At 42.1% G+C, this 23,581-nt stretch overlaps 2 long non-coding RNA genes across 3 annotated transcripts in view; both read right to left on the minus strand.

Annotated features, from left to right (window-relative positions):
• Positions 1-23,581, minus strand: part of LOC307022884 — a 79,458-nt gene that overhangs the window by 3,500 nt on the left and 52,377 nt on the right. The window lies entirely within an intron of this gene.
• LOC307020982 lies at positions 7,660-10,775 on the minus strand. Of its 2 annotated transcripts, none has more exons than XR_013803053.1 (2): positions 10,508-10,775; positions 7,660-8,758 (listed from the first exon to the last, which is right to left on the minus strand). It is a non-coding gene; the product is annotated as an uncharacterized lncRNA (long non-coding RNA). The 2 variants fall into 2 exon arrangements; XR_013803054.1 differs by lacking the exon at positions 10,508-10,775 and adding an exon at positions 8,947-10,155.

Below are 23,581 nucleotides of genomic sequence, written 5' to 3' on the forward strand. Positions count from 1 at the left end.
CCTGCACTCCTTTAGGTTCAACACTTTTAAAGGAATAGTGCGACATTTTGGGTAAAAAAGTGCTCTCCTTGCAGACTAGGGAAGATTGACACCACACTTGTCTCTGTAGCTTAAAGCTAGCAGCTGGTTAGCTTAGCAATAGGAAAATGGGGAAACAACTAGCTTGGGACTGTCCCAAGTTAAATAAATGAGTCAATCAGCAACTCTGAAGCTCACTAATCAACATGTAACATACTGTATAATGTATTGTTTTTTTGTACAAAAACAATAACTTTTTCTGGAATAGTCTAGAAAGGAACTGGTCCGAGCAAAGCTATAGTCTGTCACATAACACCACATTGAATTATCCATTTTATTTTATTTTACGTAGAACAACCAAGATATTAGATGTTAATTAGTGAGTTTTAAAGATAATGGTAGGCAAATTTGATCACTTTTGAATGGAGCCAGGGTAGGTGTTTTCAGTATTTATGCTAAGCTAACCTGCTACATATTCAATTTACAGACATTACAGAGAGAGAAAAATGAGTCAATCTCCTAGCATATTTCCTAAAATGTTGGAAGATTCCTAGATAATTAGATTCACATTTTGAGAAACCGACTTTAGCCTGACCAGAAAACATGAGGCCCAGTTGGTGTCGGCACATAGCCTAGTTAAGGACTACCCTACTTTCAGCTCCAATAGCCCAGTTACGAAAACACCCAAAAGAGTCAGTCTCTCCATGGGAGCAGTGTCCAAATAAGTAATGGCAACTCTGAGCTAACGCTGGAGCTGCACTCGCCCTGAAATAAAGGGCGAATCGTGGGTAGAGTTATGGGATCTAGAACTGAGATGGGATATAATACATGAATATTTCAGGCATCTATCTGACAAGTCTGTCCTCAGTGATCTTTTTCAAGGACACATTGGCAGGACACATGGCTGTTAATGAGCACTGACTGCAGATGTAGGGATAAAACTTGTGAGTGACAAGTTATGGGCTGCCACTGAGTAATATGAATTTTGTAAAAGTCTGGACTCGTATATTCCTCCAGACACTAAAAACCATTCCAAAGCTCGGCTAAATCAGAGATCTTAAAACATGCTTTCACAAGGCCCGTTCGTGTGCCTGTGAATTTCAGATTGTTGTGATATTTTTAGTGAGGATTCTCCTGTTGAATGCCTATTATCAGCTCTCTTTTAATAACATAACAGCACGTCGAGCTGTTTTCAAGGTCTGGTTAGCAAACATTAGCCACAACGGTTGATGTGCTCCAGGCTGGAACAAAACGAGGATTCTTTCCAGTTTACTTCCCAATGTCAAACAAGTGCTTCTTAACTGTCAAATGCAGGGGAGCAGTGACTAAATACATTCCCCAGAGCAGTAGCATCGAGGAACTCCTTGCTATAAAAGGGAAAAAAGGACAGAGGGGCGACTCTGGTTGGAGGCTGCAAGTCATCATTAGTGTTATTATCTGGAACATAAAGTTAGATGTGCTCCAGGCAGGCCAGTTTTAGTAGATGCTAATTGCTATCATTATGGATAGCCTGTTTGCTCAAGGTATAAACTGTGCTGTGCTGAAGTGAAATGGAAACCATCCTCTGATAGGAACCCCAAGCAAGATAATATAAATGCGAGGGTTTATTTTAGGGATGTAGTTTTCCCTCCTTTTTTATTTGATCAACCTCCTGCTGCATCATTGCAATCCTCCATTTCTGTCTGCCAGTTTCCTGTCTCACCTACCCATCTTTTTCAATTCCATCTCCCCAAGATGTCCCTGCTCCTCTGTTTATAGGTCACGGCCCAGAGAGATGATGAAGAAGCTCCAGGGTGGTGGAGGTATCTGGCAGTGGTGTTAGTGGTGGAAGGCGAGAGCATTGGGAGCGTCAATTCCAGAGCCATGTGGCATTGTACCTGCTCCTCCATAATGGATGAGGGCCAGCAATAATGGATGAGGCTGGTGAGTAACCTGAGGATGCGGTGGGACATGGAGACTTGCTTCGGCCTCAGCCTCCTTTTCCTCCTCCTCGTTCTCAGTAAACATGGAACATGATGCTCACCCGGACACGGCCACATTGAAAACAAACATGATGGCACTCAAACAAATCCATATTAGCTACCCAACAAGCAACCAAGAGTACCTTTAGGAGGAAACACTGTGATGAAGAATACATGTGTTGTAAAGGTGTTATGTAAAAGTGGTGCTACAGTCTTTAGTAGTTCAATGTCTAATGATAATGTATTTATAACTTGTGCAAAAAAAACTGGGTAATATACATTTTAAAGTAGCTCTAATTTATGATTGTCCTTGACCAAGACATTTTTGGTCAACTAAATATTTTATTTACACTAAGTTTCTCCGCGAAGAATCATGCAAAAGCACCGCGTACATTTATTGGAAATAAGTCAGCAGCACCTAACAGCAGAATGACACAGTTAGCAACTAGCTGTTGACATTTGGAGCATGGAGAAGCTAAAAAGCCAGATAGGACTGTCAGGAGTTGGTAGAGACCCAAGCCAGAGCTAAAAGAGACTGATACATTTACCAGATGGCTAGAAACACGACTCTACTTGAAACTGTTAACTAATAAGTTCACTACATTGAAAGGTGTCTGAAAAAAGGTTTTATTCACAATGCGACTTCTTAGTTGAATAAAGTTGTGTTTATGCTATGTGGCAAAAATGATTTATAAATGTAAACCTCATTGTTCAGCTATAGTGCAAACGTTTCTGATTCTCAGTCTATGAGGAACGAAATTAGTTGCATTGAAATGACTCTCTTCAACTTAATTATTTTTGAAGAAGTGGTCATTTACGGCATAATAAAAAATGGTGGTATCCAGTATTTTTGGAGCTTGGATCATACTAGGGATTACAATTAAGAATAAAGAGTCTGCTGATTCATTTCTGACTTTTTTTCAATTGTATCTCTTCTTGCAGACTTGAAAATTCAGTAACAAATATTTGGTGTCAGCCTTTAATCTGCCAATTTGATGTTCACAAATTAAACTGGGTGGAATGGATCAGCCTGAGTTCCTACAGCTAAGTAATAACTGTCCATGGTGAGATCTTTGAGTCAGCTGGCTCCTACAAAGGGAGCCCTGTACCAAACAGCTGCCACTGCCCACACCAGCCCCACAGTTCACTGCAGTCATTTGAAATTCAATACGGCAGGGCCCATCCCACCTTACAGTAGCAATCAATGACCAGCACTTTTGACAGGCGACACTGCTGTCTGCTGAGTAGAGGGTGACAGATGGGAAACAGGGATGGCTCTGTGCGTAGGAGGGACTGTGGGTGGGGGGACTAGTGAACTAGTGAGGCTCATCCTCAGTCACACTGACAATAGCATGCTTAGTCACACACCTGATGGCCTGTGAGGAATAGAGTGTGTATGTGTGTATCAGAGGGTGACTCATTGCTGTACTGAGGGTGGGATCCCGAAAAAGACAGATTGTACTGCACTCATCCTCTCGTTCCCTTCCCCAACTCCAGCAATGATGCGCTCCATTTATTTAATTAAAACTCCCACACTTCTAAGTGGCTGCCGATTGATTTGCACAGGTGCATATTACTGGAGGTAATGTCATTGGTGAGTGGGCCAAGATCTGAGAACCTTTCCATTTCCAACATACTCTGTGTGATTGCATAGCAAAGCTTTCGGCTGTGGGTGTGTAAGCACAGAGAATTGATCATACACTGGCAGCACAAAACCATGAGAGCATGAATCGTGAGTCAGCCGGAGAGGAAAGGTGTCGGTACAGAATGAGTGTGACTATCAGGGAAACGAGAAAGAGATAGGGAGAACAAGCGGATGCATTCACGGCTCAGTAGATACAAAGCAAACTGTAACAATAGCACAGTCATTCACAAAAATCCTGTGATGTTCAGCAGAGAAAGCTGTGGGATGACGACTGTGACATCTTAGGCTTGTAACTGACAAAATAAAAGATTGAATGTTTCGATATCCAACATAAAAAGCAAATATATGATTTTCATATGGGTAATCTGAAAATATAATTGCAAATGTGTTTTAAATACTTTCCTCTGTGTATGTTGTTTTATGTATGGACCTGAGACATATTCTCCCCCCAGGATTTGCATGAAACATAATGTGCTTCGGGTTTCAGTGAAATGCATTGTGCTGTATTGTTGGCCCAAAATTGACAATAGATTGCTGATTAGGTTGTCACAAAATATACAATTTATATCAGCCATGCAGGCACCTGAGCTGTCCGAATATATTACGAGGTACACTTGAATACCGCTTCTGTTGATTCTAATTAACGGGTGGAAAGCTTGACAGAAATGCAGGGTAGTTGGTAGAGTTGGCAGCTTGAATATCTAACACAGCCAGAGAAATGTCTGATCCCCAACTCCCACAGCTCGACTTTTCGATATACTTGCAATCAAAACAGGAATTATAACCAGTAACCAAAGTTTATAGCAGTCCTCAGATTGCAGACTGCACCTGATAACCCTCTGTGTGAATGACTATTATAAAGTGTTCCTTCTATTCAGCTCTGCTTAAGCACTTAAAGGCCTGTGCCTCTCTATACACATGAGTTACTCTTAAAGTCAAGAGGTCAACAAACAGGATATATATGAAACAGCACTTACAGCAAAACTATACGTCTCAATGTTTGTGTCTACCGTATATATCAACTATATATTCTTCCCTGTAACAACAAACAACAATCTTGATCAATTTCTGTTGCAACACTTTGTGCAAGGCCATGAAATCGCACTTCCATTCGACACCCTCAGATTGTACATTCAGTGTCAGGGAAATGATTTCTGTAAATCCATTTCCCAAGTCCTGAATGACACATTGTGTGGCTTCACCCCCAATGGACCTCTTATGACGCACTTTGCTGGTCCTTGTTAAATGGAATAACACATGTAAAACATAACGCTGTAGCATAGAAAAGCAATTCTGATAATAATAACATAAACTACGGATGTGATTTGTCATTTTAAATGCTAATATTAATTTTTGCTGTTGGGGCATATATATTTTAGTCATTGCTGGGCGTGACTTAGACATCTCAAATTGACCAGATGTCACTCATTTTGAATTTCATCAGTCCTTCATAAAAGTGTATGTCACGTACCGGATTGATATTAACACATATTAGAAATTGTAGTAGTTTTGTGGGCACAGTAAACTACCTTGAAATCTTCCCATATGAATGTATTTTGGCGGTATAGCTCTTTTTGGCTCAGAACCATTTAAATATTTTGGTTGAAGAGATATTTGACATCTTCAGTCTGATTAACCAGGGAGATGAAAAATTCTCCCATCAATCGGATGGAAGTGACACTGGCAAGGTCCCTTGGATTGGATGTTTAACTACTGACAGTGATTGATGACTCATCACTGGCACAATAAGCCACCGGTGGTGGCGGCGTCACCCTTGGGTCGATTCGTCCTCAGATGAAAGACCAGCTGAATTGTGGGAACAAATTGTTGGGACACCATAGGTGGGAATATTTTTGTTTAAAATGTAATTTTGTATTTAAATGTATTCAGGGAAGGCGATAGCAGCACAAGTGAGCACACTTAGCTATGCAGCTCCTGCAGATACCACTCGAGCATTTGCACTAAAATACACACACACACACACACACACACACACACACACACACACACACACACACACACACACACACACACACACACACACACACACACACACACACACACACACACACACACACACACACACACACACACACACACACACACACACACACACACACACACACACACACACACACACACACACACACACACACACACAAACACACACACACACACACAGTGCTTACCCTGACAGGTCATTTCATTTCAGTAGTAAGAGACGGCTTTACATCCCTGAGCTTAACTGCTCCCTGCACAGCCACCCCCCCCCCCCCCCCCCCCCATGGATTTGTAACAAAAGCAATTGAGTACAATATAAATACTATAGCATGAGTTATGGTTAATGATGGCATCAGCATGAATATCTATGTCCTAATTCTTGCTCCGCTAAAGTGCTGCTGGAGCAACATTTTAGCAATATAAGGGGCTTTAAATGCCTGTGTGTGTGTGCTGACATACCAGACTGATGATGGTTATCAGAACAACTATTACTCATTATTCTGAGTGATACAGTTGATCTGTTCTTTGCAATGTTTCACGTTCACCGACACAGACTGAAAGTTTTGACAAACGGGCGAAACAGATTGCTTGTGAATTCTAGCTCACAAGTTTTTTATGAAGACCAAAGACACAATTACACCCTCATGCATGAAACCCTGCAGCTGCTGATCCGGTCATATCAGACACATCATGAGAAACGTTTCCATTGTCACCAAATCCTCCGGTTAATTTTCAATATCTAATGTCCCGATGTGCTGTGGCTGCATCTGGTAATCCACAGTGATGTGATTGGTGAATATCTCAATATAGTGACCTATTTTCTAGTAAGTTAACACGGCTGGCAGGGCAGCATGGCTTAACTGATCGCATAAACCCGTAACTAGATGAGTCTCTTGTGTTGCAATAATGTAATATGTGCCGCTGTTTTGGTGCACATGGGTATTTATAACTGAACAGAAGCAGAGCAAATGTGTGTGATAGCTACTCCTGTATGTGTGTGTGTGTATGTTTGTCTCAGTGTGTTTGTTTCCATGTGGTGACGTGTAAGGCAAACACAGCTTAGAGCTTCAAGGAGGAGATGTTAGCTTGTCCTTTTATTGTATGCAGCGTCACCATGGCAACACTACAGGAACCAGTGTGCCTGTAGAGAGGATGTGACTCTGGCAAAAATAATCAAAGGTAGACACACACACACCTCTATATAAACCTGAATGCAGCTTTTCTGACAGAGTACGACAACCCTGGAAAGCAACAGGAGTGTGTGCCGGCTCCTCACTGGGTCTTGAACGTAACAGGATAGGGGGGGAGGCTGTGCCTACCCTTGAGCACAAAACACTTTATAAATAACTAAGGGACACATGCCCACGGCTCATTAACATTATCATTCCAACACACGAGTATGTACAACATGCTGGCAAACACACACGCACAGAGAGGACATTGGAGATATTAATAACTGTCAACATGTGTAATAAGAAGGAGCAGCTACGGAAAGCAAAACGCTGTGTTCGTTTGCACAGTGTGGCAACAAGCAACAACAACCCACTCTACAGAGATATACAATATATAAAACCATTAAAGCAAGCTGCGATTCCCACTATATATTATATGTATAATGTTGAATTGTTTGATCAGATTGTTAATCAATATAAAGCCACTTGGATAGGGCCAACACTCTGTGAGGCAATACTCTCAGTCAGCACGTTAACATGTTTCCAATGACCATGTTAACACATTAACAGCCACTTTGCCATGCATATATATATAAGCTCCTCTGCGTAGCTATTAAAAAAATCTGTTGGCTTGTTTTTATTTGTCCAAACTCTATCCCAACTATACTTATAACAGATTCACTTTCACTGAGTATATAGAGCAGCAACATGTTTCCTTCAGAGCTGTTTGTAAAATACATTTAAGTTATTCACACAGACCTATTGGGCAAGACTTTCCTCATTATAAGAGAGAGTACACAGTGTCAAGGAGTGAACTCTGAGGCATGAACTCAATTGCACGACTCAAACTCAGACTCGGACAGTGTTTCAAAATAAAGACTTTACTGGGATTTGCACAGTAATCAAAACAAGGAAAACAAAAACACTCTTTCGAGGAAAACTAGAACAGTGATCAATAAAATAGATCCGTGAGAAGTCCGTGAGGTAAGCAGGAACGTAGGTCATAGAGAGACAACGAACTGACAATGAACAGGAGGGAGCTAACACAATATATACACAGGTAAAGGGGACACAGGTGGAAACAATCAGGGCGGGGAAAATAATCAAGGACGCAGGAGACAGAAGGGGGCAGGGAGCGTGGAGGCCTGAAATGAGAGGCAGAATTAATTAAGGGAATAAACATAAAGCACAGGACAAAGGGACATGACGAAACTAACATAAAGAATAAACTTTCACTATAAGTTTCTTAGACATGACAGTACCCCCCCCTTCTAGGGACAGCTCCTGATGGCCCAGGCTCCTCTGAGTTGAGGCGGTCAAAATCCTCAATGAGGCTTTTATCTATGACGAAGCGGGAAGGAATACATTGCCGCTCCTCAGGACCATAACTCTTCCAGTCAACCAGTAGCTGTCGCCCTCTACCCCTTTTCCGACTAGCCAATAGTGTCTTGACTGTGTAAACCGGACCTCCATCGATCATCCGGGGGGGCGGGGGGGGTTTGGCGGTGGGAACCATAGCGCTCTCCTTTGATGGTTTTAGTTTCCCTACATGGAAGGTGGGATGTACCTTCATGGCCCTGGGAAGCCGTAGTCTCACTGAAACTGGGTTGATGACCTTGGTGATGGGAAAAGGACCCACAAACCGGGGAGCCAATTTTCGGGAGAGTACGTGGAGGGGAAGGTCTCGTGTAGAGAGCCAGACTTTTTGGCCTGGCTGGTATACAGGGGCTGGTTGGCGTTTTCGGTCTGCTGCTCTTTTAACCAGTTGTGAAAAGCCGGTTAGGCGGGCAACCCCTTGGTGCAGGAGCTCCAGCATTGGCTCGTATTACCTCCTTCTCTACTGACCAAGTCAGCGCTCCTACCACCCGGTTTACTTGGATGATGGGTTCTGGCTCCTTGACTGCAGGCACAGGGTCAAGCAGACGGGACAGAGCGTCAGGCTTGACATTCTGAGACCCGACCTGTAGGAAAGAACAAAGTCAAAACGGTTAAAAAAACAAGGTCCACCTAGCCTGGCGGGAGTTCAGTCTTTTGGCTTTTCTTATATACTCCAGGTTTTTGTGATCGGTCCAGACCACAAAAGGATGCTCAACTCCCTCCAACCAATGCCTCCACTCTTCCAGTGCCAGCTTCATGGCCAGCAACTCACGGTTTCTCACGTCGTAATTTCTCTCTGCTGGGGAGAGCTTCCTGGACAGGAAAGCGCAGGGGTGAAATTTGTTGTCCTTTTGTAGTCGCTGGGAGAGGACTGCTCCCACCCCTTAGTTGGAGGCATCCACTTCTACCCTCTTCTTCTATGGGAGCAGAGGTGAACATTCCTTTAAGCCGAGAAAAAGCCTCCTCAGCCTGAGGAGACCACAAAAAAGGCACTTGAGGGGACGTGAGGACATGAAGAGGGGCTGCAATAGCACTGAAACTCCGCACAAAACGTCTGTACAAATTTGCAAAGCCTAAAAACTGCTGCACTTTCTTACGAGAGTCAGGGGTAGGCCAACAAGCTAATGCGCTAACCTTCTCTGGGTCCATCCTAACTTGACCTGCAGAAATGATGAAGCCCAAAAAAGTGACTGTCTCTCCATGAAATTCGCATTTTTCTGCTTTGACAAACAACCTATTCTGGAGCAGCTCTTGTAGGACCTGGCGGACATGTTGTTTATGGGTGTCAAGGTCAGGGGAGTAGACCAGAATGTCGTCAAGATAGACAAAAACGAAACGGTTCAGAAACTCCCTCAACACGTCGTTGATCATAGCCTGGAAATAGCAGGAGCGTTTGATAATCCAAATGGCATTACAAGGTATTCACAGTGGCCTGAAGGGGTGTTAAAACCCGTCTTCCATTCATCGCCCTCCCTGATCCTGACCAAATGATAAGCGTTACGCAGGTCTAACTTGGTGAAAACCTTGGCATCCTGAAGCTGCTCGAAGGCTGACGAGATGAGAGGAAGGGGGTACCGTTTTTTAACCGTAATGTCATTGAGAGGTGAGTAGTCGATACATGGCCTAAGAGACCCATCCTTTTTGCCAACAAAAAAAACCCCCGCTCCTGCTGGTGATGAGGAAGGGCGAATAAGGCCTGTTTTGAGGGAGGCATCAATATAGTCCTTCATGGCCTCTTTCTCAGGTCCTGAAATAGCATATAGTCGACCCTTAGGAATTGGAGACCCAGCAATCAGGTCAATAGCACAGTCATAGGGGCGGTGAGGAGGAAGAGTCAGAGCCTTGGATTTACTGAATACTTCACTTAAATCATGGTAGCAGGAAGGAACTGAAAGTACATCAGGAAAATATATTTCTGGGATAGTTCCCTGCCTAACACTCCCAGTGTTACATCTCCTGTCGATCTCCGCTACCTGCTTAACACAGTGATCTATGCAATTCTTTCCCCACCCCTCCACCCTCCCAGATTGCCAATCTATGTGAGGGTTATGAAGTTTCAACCAGGGAAACCCCAAAATGAGTGGATGTTGGGCCGGGTTAAATAAGTGAAAAGACAATGTCTCGTGATGATCATTACATCTTATTTCTAAAGGCTCTGTTTGGTGAGTCACTTTAAACAACAGCCGCCCATCGAGAGCACTCGCTTCAAGAGGTTGGGGTAGAGGTTTAGTTTTTATGTCCAATTTTTTAACTAAACCCCAATCCATAAGACTTTCGTCTGCCCCTTAGTCAATGAGAGCACCATGAGTAACCACATTGTCTCTGATTTTTACCTGGATGCGGGTCAGGGTGCGAGGAGGAAAGTCAGAGGAAGAGATCCGGCTCACCAACGTACTCCTCTTTATTGGTGAGCCTCCTCTTTTACCGGACAAGCCGCTTGTGGATGTCCGCGCTGACCGCAGTAGAAGCACAGACCCTCCTTTAATCGACGCTGACGTTCTGCCATCGAAAGCTTGGCAGAACGTCAAGCAGCCGGTTGGTGGTGATAGTGTAACTCACACTGCACGATGAACGGCCGGCAGCCTTCCGAGTACTTTTCGGGTGGAGCCAGACGCATGGAAGTACTGTGCGGCTCAGTAGCCCGGTTGGGGTCGGATCCGGTCGCCGCTGAAACCGGAGGAGTCGTAGGAGGAGAAACAGCCTGCAGGTGAGTTAGCACATGCTGAACCTCTGCTGCCAGTAGATTTACTTGGGTCGTCACCGATGTTTGTAGTTCCCCATGGCTGTTGGTTAGATTCTGCACTCCCTGCTGCATGGTGGCCATATGCTCCTCTTGTTGCCCAAGACGTTGGCCCTGAGAGCGGATGGCGTTCTTTATCTGGTCTGAGTTCATTTTGTTGGTCAGTTCGTACTGTCAAGGAGTGAACTCTGAGGCATGAACTCAATTGCACGACTCAAACTCAGACTTGGACAGTGAATCAAAATAAAGACTTTACTGGGATTTGCACAGTAATCAAAACACGGAAAACAAAAACACTCTTTTGAGGAAAACTAGAACAGTGATCAATAACATAGATCCGTGAGAAGTCCGTGAGGTAAGCAGGAACGTAGGTCATAGAGAGACAACAAACTGACAATGAACAGGAGGGAGCTAACACAATATATACACAGGTAAAGGGGACACGGGTGGAAACAATCAGGGCGGGGAAAATAATCAAGGAAGCAGGAGACAGAAGGGGGCGGGGAGCGTGGAGGCCTGAAATGAGAGGGAGAATTAATTAAGGGAATAAACATAAAGCACAGGACAAAGGGACATGACAAAACCAACATAAAGAATGAACTTTCACTATAAGTTTCTTAGACATGACACACAGAGTGTATGTGTTCTCATTTATAAAGATTGCCGTTCCATAATAAGAATGAGCACAAGGTACAGAAGATTTTTTCTGAACAGTAATAGCTGTGTTGTAAAAGGGACAAACCATCTTCACACTCAATAATGAGGCCAAGGCCACTATCACTGGAGGCTGGGAGGGGGGGGGGGGGGGGGGGGGGGTGATAAAATGAGTGGTGAAGAAGGAGTGGGACAAGTGTCTTGGTTAGTGTAACTCAGCCACTGCCATGTCAATTAGCAGAGAAAAGGGATGTATGAATTTAAATGTTTAGGGCTGGAACAGGAAACATGACCATAAATGAGTGCTCCTGTGAGCAGAGGATAAAACACCATTTGGGGTCTGACTTTAGTGAATATAAAAAGCACCGATATGTGTCAGCCCTGTGGTGAAATGAGAACCGGAAAGAACAGGATGCTGTTGTGGGTGAGGGGGGGGGTCTATTTTTCTTATTTTTACACGAGATATGTACGTGTAGGATAATGACGGTCCGTTATTGAGTGAATTTTACTCCAACTGATCCAATTTTTTAAAGCATTTATTTACAGCCGGATTCTGAGATACTGCACCAAAGAAAAACTAGAAAATCAGAAGCTGTAACGAATGCAATGTTGCCATTTTGCTTTGTCTTTGAATTGATTTAGAAAAATGTGGTGTACAATAAAATAGTGAAATTATTATTTGAGTATTGCTATTAAAACATATATAATTGATTTACTATAAAAGCAGCTGGTCACATCCTCCCTATGCAACATTTATATAATAACAAGATGTATACAATTACTATTCTTTTATGAAATGCATTATTTTGAGAATTGAAGCAGTGTATACTACTATCAGTTTGAATGCCTGTGGGAGCATATAAAGACATTTCAAGGAATAGCTGAAGATGAAGAAGTACTTTTATATGCTGTATATATCTCTCAACATCCTGTCAGTTACAGCACACTGCTGAAAACACAGCAAGAACCCAGGATTCAGCCCACTGTCACACATCCTTTTGGGGGGAAATTCTGATTTTCAGTCTTAAACCTTATTCCGTCCATAAAGACTGCAGATTGCAAGCCTGCATGACTATGTGTGTTTGTGAGTGTGTGTACAGTAGGTCTCTGGGGGTCTGTCCTGATCTGACCTGGGTCTAGTGATAACATCATTACGCCGCAGAGCTACTACCTTCACCAATCAGCCTGCCGTTTCCAAGGCAATGAACAGGGCCACTCACTTTCCACCTCAAATGCATTACTAGATGTGTGTGTGTTGTCTTGGCCATTGCACATTAACATACAGTACATGTGCATGGTAGTACCTGTCTGCAGTTTAGGTCAGAGTAGATGTGTGTGTGTGTGGGGGGTTCTGGTTACAGTGTGAATATGGGTGAGTATCTGTCGGCATCATCGGAAGCAGATATATACTGTACATTACATATACTCAGTTCATTTTATGGTTGCAGAAACACTCAGTAGATAATATGGAATACATTTATTTGACTACCCACTTTCTCGCTCTGTGCGTGCCTGTCAGCTGCTGATACAGGAATTCAGAGGACGTTTTACAAGCCGCTGTGCTGACACCGGGAATTCGCCACATTTTTAACCAGGTCTCAAATTAGTGAGAAGCAAGCCATACGAATATTTCTGTGTGTGTGTGCCTGTGTGTGTGTGTGTGTGTGTGTGTGTGTGTGTGTGTGTGTGTGTGTGTGTGTGTGTGTGTGTGTGTCTGTGTGTGTGTAGTGCTGGTAGCTACTGCGAGGTCCCCAGGTAATGAGAACCAGGCCAACTCAAACTTGCATAATGACTGCCTCGATATTGTGTTCCTATTATACACTTACCTTGAATCTTTGATGGATTTAATTAGATAAAATAGGCAGGAGGAATGTGTGGTTTTATGTGTGTGCTTGTATGTGTGTGTGCGTGCGTGCGTGTGTGTTTGCAGGGCTCTTTTAAAGCTGCTGGGGTGGTTATTGATAAGTAATTAACGGAGGCTAAATTGGCTGAAATGGCCTGTGCAGCCCTGCGAGACACGCTTAGCTCTGTGTAGCTGGGGAAAAGTACAGACAAATTAAATGCTTGTGAATATATTGAACATCTTAAAAACAAGTACAGTAATCGAGTTAAATAGAAGTTAATACGGTTGTGTGGCTGCTGAATCACACAAATGAGATTATGCAAATATGAAAATGAATTAGAATACAAATAAGAGTCACAGGGCTGTGGGAGTGTGCGTCAGTGATTTAAAAAAGCATCAGAACTTCAGTTACATGCAGTGTGTTTATCTGACAGATGCAGAACTAATACATAAGCTAGGTGCATGGTTCAAATCTTCAAAAGTAATGCAATTGTTTTACATTTTTATCCCACATTCCTTTTAAATACAATGACATCTAATAAATAATCACTGTAAAAAAGACTGTGGAGAAAGGCAGGAGAAGGAGGGAAGAGATGGAAATAACTAAAGATGAGACAGAGGTTGTCCATTTGTCTCTCAGTGACAACAGTGGCTGCACATGATACAGGTCGGCTTTCATTGAGCAATGGAAACATGATGTAAGGGGCGAAAGCCAAGCAGTGTGTGTGTGAGTATGTGTGTGAGTCCCAGGAAATGTGGACAGGCAGCAGGGCACGCAAAAACATTTAGGTATGATAGAATATGAATCAAACAAGGATGATAATGATTATAACAGACAGACAGATAGCGGGATTAACAAAAACCAAGAGTCAAAATATATGTCTGAGAGTTCAAATGTAGTTCAATCACGCATCTTTAGACTGCAGTGGCATACAACTCATCTCTACTTAAGGTCTGTTTCTTTTAGGAATGCTACCAAGACCAAGTGTACACTATGGAAAGGATAACATACAAAATTAGAAACCAAAAGCAAATAGATGCAGAAAATTGATTGAACATTGTAAAATCTAAAATACTAATTGTATTATTATTATTATTATTATTATTATTATTATTAATAGTGTGGGGGCTAAAGTATGTTTTCTTATTCTCTTACAAGAAAGTATGTGAATAGGTGTATGTAAGCGTGTATGTATGTAAATGTGTGAAATCCTCCCATCATATTATGTTCGATCTATGACGAAAAATGAACTGTATGAGCCCTTGATTTAATCTAACTTTAAATATATGACTGCCTTGATTTTTTTTTTTTTTTTTTTTGTATTTCAGTTGAATTGTTTTTGTTTTTTGTTGTAATTAGCTCATACTATATGTAAAAATATGAATTTATATTCTGAATAAGCTGATGAAAAAAAAGTAAATAAAAAAAAAGCTTCGGATAATTACTACCATCCCTGGTTTGTTTAATGATGTTCACACTGACTGAAGGAGCTTGGGAGTCATGGTGGGAGCAGACAAGACTTGCAAGGTCTTCAATACGAAAAGTAAACAGACTGTGTTCAGGACGAAGAAGACAGAGCGGCTGCAACGTGACACACATGGACAGGACCAACAGGTGCAGACTGTATGCTGGCTATGTAGGCTCAAGGGGAGACATGGGACAGGTGCCTTAGCAACAGTTGGCTCCTGAGAGCACATGCCGAGACTTCATTAATAATATCCCATCATTTCTTACCTTACTCATGAATAGTCACATCCATACAAGGAAATGTTCTTGCCATGAACATTGGTACACAAACTGCAATTTCAAACCTTTGTTGCCGTAGCTACTTCAGCTATCCGTAATAGCAAACATTTCATTCAGAGGTCCTTGGAATTTAGCTTGTCTCTTTTCTATACACATATTTATATAGACACTGAATTGCACACTAAAGATAATCTATTCATGTGTTCATTATTTTCTATTTTGTATCCTTGCATTCAGATTTGCATGTACTGTATGTGTCACTCTTAGACTGAAAGCATTGTCCATACAAACAATATACTCAATGTGTATTATATGTGTCTGTGTCATCACATGGGAATCACATGTTCATCAGCCCTGTCCGTGTGTACTTCCTTTTAATAAACGCTGTAAATGACAAGGTGATGATTGGTGGACAAACGAGTACACAGGTGGTAGGAAAAAGAGTTGGGCAACCGCCAGGTATGCTGGGATTGATGATTCCTTGGGCAAACAGTTGTCCTTCCAGAGCATCTGTGTCAAAGAGTACACACAAATGTGAGAACCGAAGTGAGAAAAGGAGTCAGGAAGTGATAAAACAAAATCCCCATGGGAGTATGTGTTGACAATGTTTTTCACATTGAAGTACAAGTTCACCTCTGTTGGAGGCCAGAAAGAATGAGGCCTTTGGGTCATCTCTGCTCATCGCATTTTGTGTCAAAATATGCTTTCTATTAAAAGAATAGTTCAACATTTTGGGAAATGTGCTCATATGTACAATAAAGACGAAGGTACAAAAGCAGCTGATTAATTGGCAGTTTCTGTTAGCCAAAAAAAGATTCTGTACATATATTCCCACGTTAATGTACAATCTGTTGTTTTTAGACTATAATTTCTTTATGGAGCAAATAAGAAGAAGAAGAAAAAGAAGAAGAAAGAATACATGCTTTATTGACATTTCTTTTTTATTTAAACAAATAAGATAAATTGTGTGCGTCGAAAGGAGCCAGTTGAGGTGGTTCGGGCACCTAGTAAGGACGCCACCTGGGCGCCTCCCTAGGGAGGTGTTCCAGGCACGTCCAGCTGGGAAGAGACCAAGGGGTAGACCTAAGACCAGGTGGAGGGATTATATCTCTTTGCTGGCCTGGGAGCACCTTGGGATCCCCCAGTCAGAGCTGGTTGATGTGGCCAGGGAAAAGAAAGTTTGGGGCTCTCTGCTGGAACTGCTACCTCCGCGACCCGACCACGGATAAGCGGGAGAAGATGGATGGATGGATGGATGTGTGCATAAGAGGTACTGGTGCTGGTTTTTAGTCTCTGGGCTAAGCTAAGGATTCAAGGATTCAAGGCTTTTATTGTCATTTGTACAGAGCTACAGTGTAGATTATGTCAATGAAAAACTTAGGTCACAGCTAAGCTAAGGTCACAGCTAAGCTAAGCTAACCTTCGTATTTAATGTACAGACATGGAATTGGTATCAGTTTTCTTGATTAACTTAAATGTAATTATCTCTAATATTAGGCAGAACATTTCAGTTGAAAAGCTGAAACAAATAAATACACAGTCAAATCAAATGATTGCTAATAGACTGTCAAATGATGAGTGTCTTTTGTTCAGTAGATAAAGAAATTCTCTCCTGTGCTGATACTAAAAAAAACTCTCCTGTGTCAGAAAGTAGAAATGTCATTTTTGCTGTTTGCTGTGAGGGGGAGAAGTTTGCAAGAGATTTACAGATTCAGATTTAGTTTGCAAACTTTAGGCTCAGCAATATCTGCATGGACAAGGTTTAAATAAGTAAAGTGGATAAGAAAAAAGTGCAGAGGATTTCAGATTTCAGATTGAATTTGGATGGCAGATCTGTGAACATAGAGCCCATGGCAATGTCCTGTGGGCTCCCACGCAGCCAGAAGCCAACTCGCTGAGTGGGAGTGAGACAGACTGATTGAAATTCGCCTCAAAGCGCCGCTCTGCCCTCGCTGACATGCAGAGGGGAGACTTCACCCGATTACTTTATGAGGTGAAGGCACTCACTTCCATTGGACTGTGATGTTCTGTTACTTCACTGACTGGTAGATACCTAGATCTGTGGGAGTGTGTGTTTCCCATAGGAAGACAAGTGAGAGTCATGCAGGGGAACATACAGTAAAGAAAGAGAGAATGAGAAGAGTGAGGATACCGCTGATAGTAAGAACAGACAAAGCAGTGTTTTTTAAAATAATTTTGTTGGGTGCTTTATCATGTCAGAAAATATTTTTTGGCAGCCTGCAAAATTAATTTAGTTTTGCAGACTGCCAAAAATTATTAATTTAATTATCTGGCAATTCTTTCCTACAAAAAATTTATCTCAGTTGCTTATTTGCTTTTTAGATTGACAAGCGAGTTATTCATCCTTACTCATGTGGAAGATGTGAAAACCGTTTTACATAGATTTGAAATTTTGCAATGGAATATTTTCTTTTTTGAATCTACCTTTCTTTAGGATAACACCAAAAATAATTGCAATCAAACTTCTCTACCTCTAGGAACTTTTCACTCCTGAACAATTAGAGAGTGTGAAAGAGAAGTTCCCGTGACCCTGGAAACCTTATTAACTCTGTTTATTATCATCCAGAAGTAGTTTACCTGATCTCGCAGTGGCTGGATGAAAAGCACATTTCCTATGCTGTTCAGTCAGTTCCTACTTTTCAACCAACTGGGAATTATCTAATTTCATCCTTCTAGTTTATTTATTTTCCCTGAAAAACAGAACATAAACACCTTTTATTGGGAGTAGGGAGTTCATACAGGGCTCCTCATAAAAGTATGGTTTAGATTAGAGCGCTGTGTGTGAATGTGAGCGAGCGGGGGGAGAAGGTGCAGACAGTGGTGGCACAGCTGATTCTATCACAGGGTCTACTTCCTCTCCACAGGATTTCTGCTTCCTGTTGTGTTGCCATGGTGCTGCACACAAAAGAGGACAAGCTTCTCTTCTCCAGGAAGCCATAAATAATTGATTGGCAAGTGGCTTAATCAGCCCTGAGGCAGCCTAGCAATTCCACCGCTAATTCCACAGCTGGCTATAAATAACTCATTACGCTAATTATGGTATGTGAGCACACAGCTAGCCTGCGAGCGCAAACACAGTCAAGCATGACTACTGCGGGTTCAAACACGGTGTCCGTATGGCAATGCTCAAGTTATAAACGTCCAGCAGCAGCATGCAGCGAGCACCACTGCTAAGATGGAGTGAGAGGAGCCTGGAAACTTTTTTAAACTGAATGCCCTGTTTATGTTTACTAAAGATAAGCTGCTCGCTTCCCCTCCTGCTTGACAAGGACAGTGGATGTGATTCTCTATGACACCGAACTAACAGAACTCTCTAACATGACAGGCATCTCCTGCTGAGACGTTGACACATCTCAATCCCACTCTCATTTTGATGGAGCCTGTCCTCCCGACAGCCGGCAGCGACAAGAGGACTCAGATGATGGTAAAGCAGAAGGAGAAGCACTTAAGAGACTTGGGAGAGGTCTTCCTCCTCTGGGCAAAGCAATAATGACCTTACTGTCTCTGTCTATGTCAATAGCACTCCAGTGTCCATCTATTTCAATCACATCCAGACTTTCTGCTAATGACAGGAAGTGCTGATAATGCACAGGAAATAGTCACAACGCACTGTGAAAGGCTGCATTTTGGAACATTCTCCCACCTTCAGATGTTTACAGCCTGCTGAAGACTCAAGAATAGACACACAAACACAAAACATGCTGACGTCAACCACTACATTTGATGGATGGTGAAGAATGGTGGGCGATCAAACCAAATGCAGCACACATATGAACAAATACGGAGCTTTAAGAACAGTTAGTTCCTCAGGGCAAAGTGGAGAGCATGTGAGGACTCTATTATAATCGCCAACACTAATGCATTCTTCCTCCACAGCATTACAAGTTCGCCTACTCTTCACCATTCACCACTCTCACTTCTCGTTCACTTTAAATACACAAAGTTCCAGAAAGAGACAATTTAAAGATCTTGAGGCAATATCTCTTGCCTCTGTGAAGAGTGGCCCAGGAACAAAGTGCGCCAGGGTAGGATTTTCACGGCGGCCATGACGGCCATGGCCGTCGTAGCCCCTCGGTCTGGCCGTTATGCCACACAAATAATTGTACGTCCTAGGGCCACCATGGCCTGTGTGCCCCTGATACTGTTAAAATCTCGAAGTTGTTTTAAAAGCGTCAGAACAGTGGTTTCTGAACTGCATTATGCTGCGTTCACAACGGACGCGATGCGAATATTCGCATTGCTCTAACCGCTGGAGTTTCACCGCGGCTGTCAGCTGTGTTTGCTCCTGTCATTCAAACAGGACGCGGGGGATGGGCTTATTTCCATGTAAATACTGTGGTGGAAACCAACTAAGACAAAATTAACCTATTATACAGTATATCCTATACAGTGATTTAATTGTAATACACGTTTCAAAATGATGCTGAAGTAACAACATACTGATACCGGTTAGTAAAAAACGTGAATTAATGCTTTGACAAGTGTGTAGACAAGACCTTTTAAAATGCGTGTTTTTTGAATGGATCAATCAGGCTAAAATAACCTGTAGCTGCTCCGTCCACACTCACAACAACGTCCTAAAGAAAGAATTAAAGCAGCGATTGTATTCGCCATGACACTGACAGTCTGTGGTTTGTACATGTTTAACTTTTGTCCAGTTTTTGAACAGAGCTGTGAGGAGTTGATTAAACACACACACACACACACACACACACACACACACACACACACACACACACACACACACACACACACACACACACACACACACACACACACACACACACACACACACACACACACACACACACACACACACACACACACACACACACACACACACACACACACACACACACACACACACACACACACACACACACACACACACACACAGCTGAATGATTATGTGCAGAGTTTGATCCTTGAAGGCTGTTTCTTCTGATCTGAAATGGAATATATTTGTTACATATTAATAGAATTTTAGATGTTTTGATTTGATTTTGGATTTTTGAAATGGAGAAGTAGGCTAGTAGATGGAAAACATACCAAACACTAATTATTAAAAGTAAAGTATTTTAATTTATATACGGTAATACTAAGGAGGCATAGGCCGATATGATGATATAATGTTTGACATTATTGATATTAAAAAAGTGATTTGTTCTACATGTCAGTCGTGTGTTTTTCTTATCAAAAAGTGAAGTTATTTATTTGTAAGCTCCAAATCCAAATGTTTCCCTCAATGACCTTTGTGCCCTGGCATGTGGCCTTTGCGCCCTGAAAAAATGTGTGACACCAAAGGCCAAATGGCCTTGCCCCTAAAATGACGAAATTCCAAGCCTGAGTGCACTGTGCTGAATACTGTTTTGTAGGAGAGGTTAGATCCACTCTACTACCACAGATACACAGTGGTAGTAGAGTGGATGATGTCAGAGTGGAAACCCAGCTATTGACTGAGCTAACAGTTTATTTAGTTAGTGCATTAGTAGTGTGGCTTTAGGCTAAGTCAGCTGGTCTTTATGTTGATCAGCCAGTCATCCCACTTAGTCCTGACAGAAATATGTCAACAGCTATTGGATTGAGTAAAAAATATCTCCACATATTTATGGTCCATGCCCATTGGTTGGATTTAGTTGCTCTTAATTTGGCATACATATGAATAAAACAATGACTCCTTAAGGCTCACAGAGCTACGAGCCTGACTAAAGGCAAAATTCAGTTTTTTCTACGAAATATCTTGAAAATCTCCCTTCCTCTATGTGCTGGTATTAGCTGTCCTTATTTCAGTCTCGAGTCACTAACACATGAACGGGAATAATTCCATGTAGGACATACTTTATGTAAGAGCATGGAAAACTAAAGTAAACAATTGGAATAAAATAATGAAATATTTTTTACTGACTGTAAATACTAGTTTCTCTTGCAACACTTCTTCTATATGGATTTCAAAATATTCAGATTCAGCACATGAAAAAATGCTGTCGGCCAAACACCAAAACAAATGTACTGTAAGAGCACTCTGTAATAAAAACGCTCCTAAGATAGTCCTGTAAAATAAGTCTCTAGCACAATATGAAAGTCCGGCGGTGTGTCAGTCAGGTGTGAAGTGAAGACAGCACAGTGCCCCTCTATCTCCAACACCCACCTACTCATCTGGCCTCTCCCAGCAGCGTGCCCACTCATGGGGAGGGGGTGGCAGCGAGAAACAGGCAGGATGCAATGCCAGGGAGGCAGTGACACAAGGCCGGCGCCATGCCAACCACTCAGTGCCCACTTAGGTCCTCTTAAGTGGGTTGGAACTGTTTTAACAGGTTGTCAGTAATTAACACACACATACCAAATATACAGTATGGTAATAAATCAAGCTTGAAATTAACATTTTATTAGGTTTCAGCCTAAACTGTTTGACGTTTAGTGACTATTTAACAGTGTGGAGTAGTTTAAGTGAGTGTTAAGACTGAAATCATGGACATGACCATCTAGGAAGTCAAGTATGTCACATGATCACATGCCAATAATACCAATTACAACCTTTGTCTTATACTGTGACAGTAATTTACAACTTAATAAGTGTATCTTTTGTTGCAAGGATTGCGAGGTAATTACTGGAAATATGCTACAGTATGCTTAAAAAGTTATCTACCATTTTTTCTTAGTGCAATAATTTTTTTTAGATTTTGATTATCACACAGCTCTTAAACTCAATGTATATTTTAATTGTTTTGTTTGTATCACTAGAAAACAAAGTCAGATATTTACCTACATAATGGTTTATCCTCAGGGTAGGTACCACTTCAATCTGTACCCATTTGTTGCAATCTGTGGAAATGTTTGATATCAGAACAAACCTTTGCCCAGAGATCTGTTACTCGTGTAGCTGAAAATATAACAGCTTTTATCTGAAACATGTAAATGATGTGTCACAAAACAATGGCCCTGTACATGTCATTTTATACGAAGGATAAAGAAAATGAGTGGGTGACTGTTGGTGGCCTCAATTTCATGTGAGACATCCATCAAAAGGCCTGGTTTCCAATGATTGAGCTCTTCTCCCACCAATATGTCATCTTTTATAAATGACCCTCATGTGTATTGGGATGGGAAGAATAAATCAGGTTGACACATAATGCAACAGAGGATTTATACATGTGTTCTATTAATAAACTCCTACGCCGAAAGTGTGGTGCGTACAAATAATTACGCAACCATGCTCGATGACCTTATTTCGTGACAACCCAGAGGGCAAACATGCCCTCACGCAAGTTGTGAATAAATATTTATTTTCATAGCCTCAACTTGCCGAATGGGTTAACTACTGGGGATGCATTTATGTACATGACTGCATCTGAACACTCATCACAGAAGCCAGGATGCCTGATACTCTTCAGACCATAAAAGCCATTTGGTTAAGAGTTGATGTTTATCAGAAGGAGTACAGAGGAGCTCGGGGTTAAGGGAGCTGTAGGGGAAGGTCAAAAATAACCACAGAAGAAGGGAGGGTGACATGGGTAGAGTTATTTCCTTTTCCTGAAGTCATTGCCGAATATGGTCATGGAGCTGGGAATCTGTGCTTTCCTCTGCTCTGAGTAGAGATTGTGCCATCAGTCGTTTGATTGGAGGTGCATTAGAAACAAACTACATTTCCAGTCCAATAGAGAGTTATTTTCTGCCCTGGGCAAATTGCTGCCAGAAATAGGTCCAAATAGCCCATCGTGCACTGTGGCTGGCGACATGAGGCTGACCACGTCTCCACCTGGCGTTACTGCTTTCTGGAGGAGAGCTCAGAGAAAAATGTCAGTAGGAGATGCTGGATGGAGTCAATGTTTACTGCTATTTGTTTGGTAAGATTGACATCAAAACAAAGACTAGAAACTGCAGACACGTGAGCTAACCCTCCTGACCTTTCTCCCTAGTGGCAGTTGTGTTCCTTCAGGACTCACGACAGGCTATGTGTGCATGTTTGTGACGTAACATAAGCCCAGATTTTGCACAGCTGGCCTTCCAGATTACAGTACGTTGCAGCTTCCCCTCAGCCCTCCCTTCTGCCCAGCACATCTACTTTCCACACACATGCACAAACCAACTCCAGTGATGTCATCGAATTTGCTTCTGTCTTTGCCGCTCTCCATCTGCCTCGCTATCTCGGTTTCTCTATCATGCATACATATTTTGTTTACCCTTGATCCTGTCAGTAAGGCTCTGCATATTTATCTTGCCTCATCTCTTTTTTTTTCTTTTTTCTTGCAGCTCTGAATTCTTCATTTTTTGTGATGTTCCTTCCTGACTGAACCTCTTTATGTCTCCTTCTCTCTTACCCACACAGCTTGCGTCAATGTTTGCTAGCTCACAACAAATCATTGGCCAGATGAGTTATTTGTAACATCCTGGGGAAAAAATAC

Source organism: Notothenia rossii (assembly GCF_949606895.1).
Source record: "Notothenia rossii genome assembly, chromosome: 10".
Lineage (NCBI taxonomy): Eukaryota > Metazoa > Chordata > Actinopteri > Perciformes > Nototheniidae > Notothenia > Notothenia rossii.